Below are 6713 nucleotides of genomic sequence, written 5' to 3'. Positions count from 1 at the left end.
TGCTCAAAGTTGATGATTTGGCTAGAAACGTTGATAGACTTTTGCTTGATGTTAATTCTCTTAAACTTGGATCTTCTTATCCTAAGCATGATATCAATGAGTCTCTCAAAGTAATGAGAATCTCCATTAACGAGTGCAAGGAAAGAACCGCTAGATTCCGTGCTAAAAAAGAAAGCTTTATAAAAGCGTGTTCTTCTAGTCTCCATGAAAATAATGATGAGGATCTTAAAGTTATTGATGCGTCTCCTATTAGATCTATGTTTTGTAATATGAATTTTCATGATCATGGGAGTGATGATGAATCAACTTTTCCTAGAAGGCGTCCCAAAAATTCGGAATCTTTTCTTAATGCTAAATTTGGTAAAAGAGAGATTGGAGAATCTTCAACTTCTAATAATGTTGAACCTACTATCTCGGATTTCAAGGAATTTGATTATGATAATTTCTCTTTAAAAGGTTGTATTTCCTTGTTGCAATCCGTTGTTAATTCTCCTCATGCTTATAGTCAAAACAAAGCTTTTACCAAACATATTGTTGATGCCTTGATGCAATCTTATGGTGAAAAACTTAATTTGGAAGTTTATATACCTAGAAAACTTAATGATGAGTGGGAACCTACCATAAAGATTAGAATTAAAGATTTTGAGTGTTTTTCTTTGTGTGATTTGGCTGCTAGTGTTTCCACAATTCCGAAAACTTTATGTGATATTCTAGATTTCCATGATCTTGATGATTGCTCTTTAAATTTGCACCTTGTGGATTCCACCATTAAAAAGCCTATGGGAAGGATCAATGATGTTCTTATTGTTGCAAATAGAAATTCGGTGCCCGTAGATTTTATTGTTCTTGATATAGATTGCAATCTTTCTTGCCCTATTATTCTTGGTAGACCTTTCCTTAGAACGATTGGTGTGATTATCGATATGAAAGAATGGAACATTAGATTCCGATTTCCCTTAATGAAGGGCATGGAGAACTTTCCACAAAATAAAGTCAAATTACCTTATGAATCTATCATGCGTGGTACTTATGAATCAAGTGCCAAAGATGACACTCGTTAGATCTATCTTCGCTTTTATGCCTAGCTAGGGGCGTTAAACGATAGTGCTAGTTGGGAGGCAACCCAATTTTCTTTATGTTCTTTGTTTTTGTTCCTGTTTAGTGTTAAATTTAGTTTCTACTTTATGTTTACTTGTGTTTTTATCTTTTGTTTAAGTGTTTGTGCCAAGTAGAACCTATAGGATAAACTATGATGATGGTTGATTTGATTCTGCTGAAAAACAGAAACTTTGCGCTCACGAGAAAAAATTTAATAAATCACAGAAACGTGCTTTTGCATTGATTCTTTTTGCTGCTGATCAATAGACAAATTTTCCAGTACTTCCTATTTTGGTAGGATTTGTAGAGTTCCAGAAGTTTGCGTTAGTTACAGATTGCTACAGACTGTTCTGTTTTTCGTGTGTTGTTTGCTTATTTCAATGCATTTATGGCTAATAAATTAGTTTATAAACCATAAAGAATTGGAATACAGTAGTTTTAACAAATAAATAAATAAATAATGAGTTCATTGCAGTACCTTATGTGGTGGTTTTGTTTTCTTTCACTAACGGAGCTTATAAGATTTCCTGTTGAGTTTTGTGTTGTGAAGTTTTCAAGTTTTGGGTAAAGCTTTTATGGACTATGGAATAAAGAATGGCAAGAGCCTAAGCTTGGGGATGCCCAAGGCATCCCAAGATATTCAAGAATAGCCAAAAGCCTAAGCTTGGGGATGCCCCGGGAAGGCATCCCCTCTTTCGTCTTTGTTCATTGGTAGCTTTACTTGGAGCTATATTTTTATTCGCCACATGATATGTGTTTTGCTTGGAGCGTCGTGTATTATTTTGGTGTTTGCTTGTTAGTTTACCACAATCATCCTTGCTGTAACACACCTTTTGGGATAAGCCTATTTGATTAGAATTTGCTAGAATACTCTATGTGCTTCACTTATATCTTTTGAGCTTGATAGTTTTTGCTCTAGTGCTTCACTTATATCTTTTAGAGCATGGTGGTGGATTAGTTTTATAGAAATTGCTAGTCTCTCATGCTTCACTTATGTTATTTTGAGAGTCTTTTAGAACAGCATGGTATTTTCTATGGTTTTAATTTGGTCCTAGAATGATGAGCATCCAAGTTGGGTATAATAAAAACTATCATAGAAAGTGAATTGGATGCTATGATCATTTTGATGCTTGATAATTGTTTTGAGATATAGAGGTAGTAATATTAAAGTCATGCTAGTTGGGTGATTATGGTTTTAAGGAATGCTTGTGTTGAAGTTTGTGATTCCCGTAGCATGCACGTATGGTGAACCGCTTTGTGATGAAGTTGGAGCATAATTTTATTTATTGATTGTCTTCCTTATGAGTGGCAGTTGGGGACGAGCTATGGTCTTTTCCTACCAATCTATCCCCCTAGGAGCATACGTGTAGTGCTTTGGTTTTAGATGACTTCTAAATTTTTACAACAAGTATATGAGTTCTTTTGATTAATGTTGAGTCCATGGATTATACACACCCTTTCACCCATCCATTATTGCTAGCCTCTCTTGTATCGTGCAACTTTCGCCGATACCATACACCCACCATATACCTTCCTCAAAACAGCCACCATACCTACCTATTATGGCATTTCCATAGCCATTCCGAGATATATTGCCATGTAACTTTCCACCGTTCCGTTTATTATGACACGTTTCATCATTGTCATATTTCTTTTTGCATGATCATGTAGTTGACATCGTATTTGTGGCAAAGCCACCATCATAATATTCATACATGTCGCTCTTGATTGATTGCATATCCCGGTATACCGCCGGAGGCATTCACATAGAGTCATATCTTGTTCTAGCCTTGAGTTGTAAATCCATAAAAGTGTGATGATCTTCATTATTAGAGCATTGTCCCAGTGAGGAAAGGATGATGAAGACTATGATTCCCCCACAAGTCGGGATGAGACTTCGGACTTTACAAAAAAAGGCCAAAAAGAAAAGGAAAAAAAGGAAGGCCAAAAAGAAAAAGAAAAAAAGAAGGCAAAAGAAAAAAAAGAAAAAAAAAGAAAAAAAAGGAATGAGAGAAAAAGAGAGAAGGGACAATGCTACTATCTCTTTTTCCACACTTGTGCTTCAAAATAGCACCATGATCTTCATGATAGAGAGTCTCATATGTTGTCCCTTTCATATACTAGTGGGAATTTTTCATTATAGAACTTGGCTTGTATATTCCAATGATGGGCTTCCTCAAAATGCCATAGGTCTTCGTAAGCAAGCAAGTTGGATGCACACCCACTAGTTTTCTTTTGTTGAGCTTTCATATATTTATACCTCTAGTGCATCCGTTGCATGGCAATCCCTACTCACTCACATTGATATCTATTAATGGGCATCTCCATAGCCCGTTGATATGCCTAGTTGATGTGAGACTATATTCTCCTTTTTTGTCTTCTCCACAACCACCATTCTATTCCACATATAGTGTTATGTCCATGGCTCACGCTCATGTATTGCGTGAAAGTTGAAAGAGTTTGAGATTATTAAAGTATGAAACAATTGCTTGGCTCGTCATCGGGGTTGTGCATGATTAAATACTTTGTGTGATGAAGATAGAGCATTGCCATACTATATGATTTTGTAGGGATAACTTTCCTTTGGCCATGCTATTTTGAGAAGACATGATTACTTGCTAGTATGCTTGAAGTATTACTATTTCTTATGTCAATATGAACTTTTATTTTGTATTATTTGGATCTGAACATTCATGCCACAATGAAAGAAAATTATGCTAGGTAGAATTCCACATCAAAAATTCTCTTTTTATCATTTACCTACTCGAGGACAAGCAGGAATTAAGCTTGGGATGCTTGATACGTCTCCAACGTATCTATAATTTTTTATTGTTCCATGCTATTATATTACCTATTTTGGATGCTTATGGGCTTTATTCTACATATTTTTATCATTTTTGGGACTAACCTACTAACCGGAGGCCTAGCCCATATTGCTGTTTTTTGCCTATTTCAGTATTTCGAAGAAAAGGAATATCAAACGGAGTCCAAACAGAATGAAACCTTCGGGAGCGTTATTTTTGGAACAAATCTGATCCGGAGAGCCTGGACTGCAAGTCAAGAAAGCTCCGAGGGCCCCACGAGATAGGAGGGCGCCCCCCCCCCCTGTAGGGCGCGCCCCCTGTCTCGTGGGCCCCTCGGGCGTCCACCGACGTACTTCTTCTTCCTATATATACCTACGGGCCCCGAAAACATCCAGGGGCACCACGAAACACAATTTCCACCACCGTAACCTTCTGTATCCGTGAGATCCCATCTTGGAGCCTTCGCCGGCACTCTGCCGGAGGGGGAATCAACCACGAAGGGCCTCTACATCAACATCCTTGCCTCTCCTATGAGTTGTCAGTAGTTTACCACAGACCTACGGGTCCATAGTTATTGGCTAGATGGCTTCTTCTCTCTTTTTGGATCTCAATACAAAGTTCTCCCCCTCTCTTGTGGAGATCTATTCGATGTAATCTCTTTTTGCGGTGTGTTTGTCAAGATCCGATGAATTGTGAGTTTATGTTCAGATTTATCTATGGTTATTAATTGAATCTTCTCTGAATTCTTTTATGTATGATTGAGTTATCTTTGCAAGTCTCTTCGAATTATCGGTTTGGTTTGGCCTACTAGATTGATCTTTCTTGCCATGGGAGAAGTGCTTAGCTTTGGGTTCAATCTTGCGGTGTTCTTACCCGGTGACAAAAAGGGTTGCAAGACACGTATTGTATTGTTGCCATCGAGGATAACTAGATGGGGTTTATATCATATTGCATGAGTTTATCCCTCTACATCATATCATCTTGCTTAATGCGTTACTCCGTTCTTATGAACTTAATACTCTAGATGCATGCTGGATAGCGGTCGATGTGTGGAGTAATAGTAGTAGATGCAGGCAGGAGTCGGTCTACTTGTTATGGATGTGATGCCTATATACATGATCATGCCTATATAACGTCATAATTATTCGCTTTTCTATCAATTGCTTGACAGTAATTTGTTCACCCACCGTAATACTTATGCTCTCGAGAGAAGCCTCTAGTGAAATCTATGGCCCCCGGGTCTATCTCTTATCATATTTGCTTTCAATCTACTTTTATTTGCATCTTTACTTTCTTGCATCTATATCACAAAATACCAAAAATATATTTATCTTATCATACTATCTCTATCAGATCTCACTTTCGCAAGTGGCCGTGAAGGGATTGACAACCCCTTTATTGTGTTGGTTGCGAGTTCTTAGTTTGTTTGTGTAGGTGCATGGGACTTTTGAGGAGCCTCCTACTGGATTGATACCTTGGTTCTCAAAACTGAGGGAAATACTTACGCTACACTTTGCTGCATCACCCTCTCCTCTTCGGGGAAAACCAACTCTAGCTCAAGACGTAGCAAGTACCATGCAACATTCCGATCATGTTGTGCAGCTCCACTAAAATAGAGCTGAGCATCCCTGTTCCAAAGATATTAAGTGTGATTACAATAATAGAGGACTGCTGATGAAACAATAAACACACAAATAGAAGCCAGTCACCTTTGCAATCTCTCTTAAGACTAACTAGTTTGAGAAGATTAGGCTCGAAGTTGGATGAGGAGGATAGAGCAAAACCAATCTCCCTTAGTGCAGTCGCACTGAAATGTAGAGACGTTGCCCGTGTGACAGTTTTGTACAACTGCACAAAACACTCTTAAGAAAAAAGTGATTTGTGTAGTTCACCAAAAGGTTGCAATAGCAACAAGGTGAAATGGATAGCCCTGTTTGCAAAAAATAGGTAGAAAGGAAACAACTACTGGCCAATAACAGTTGATGACAGATGCGACGCCAAAAAAGTAGCATATTCCTTGTCCTAAGGGAAGATAACGACATAGTTGTGTTTGTCTAAAACGGTGTGAGGACGAGATTGCAATATGGAAAGTACGCCGGACGAGCTACGTTTTTGGATAAGAACTATGGAAATCCACATGCAGCGACGTGGGAAGACGGGCAGCGGAGCAAGGCCGGAGGGGATACCTGGAGGTCGTCGGGATGTAACTAGGTGAGCGGCGACGGACGAAATCTGCCCATACTGCGGCAGCGAGCAGGTGGCATAGGCCCTGCTGCGCCGAAGCTTGGTCAGAGAGAACGGCGTGTACCGCAGATCGAGATGTGCTGCCTCGGCGCCGTCGAACGGAGAAACGATGCACTTCCTCCCTTTCCCCCGGCGGACGGGATGCGGCCAGATCAGTGACCAACGGTGAGAGAGAGAGAGGCCACAAGAGCCATGTGTGAGATACTCTTAAGAGCGACAAACCAGGCAGGCAGGCTCCATTATATATAGTGGAGCGGACTACCTTTTTCTCCATAAAAATCGTTTTATATTCTGTGTACGTGCCATTGAGCGCTATAACTTTGTTTAAAAATAATGCGGCAACACATCAAGTCGAACTTTGTTTCGTGCACGTGTGGTACACGACCTCCCTAGGTAAACAACCGCTACATGCATTCAAATTAACACGTGGGCTGCCATTTCGTAAAGAAATGAGCTCCACCGTGTACCCGCGTGGGTGTGGCTGGGCACGAAGCGTGAGTACATGCACGGTGCACCTATTCTCATCTTGTATACATACACCACCTATGTGGGGTTGTTTGAGAGAGA

This window comes from Triticum dicoccoides, chromosome 5B (assembly GCF_002162155.2).
Source record: "Triticum dicoccoides isolate Atlit2015 ecotype Zavitan chromosome 5B, WEW_v2.0, whole genome shotgun sequence".
Lineage (NCBI taxonomy): Eukaryota > Viridiplantae > Streptophyta > Magnoliopsida > Poales > Poaceae > Triticum > Triticum dicoccoides.
This window is presented reverse-complemented; position numbering follows the sequence as displayed.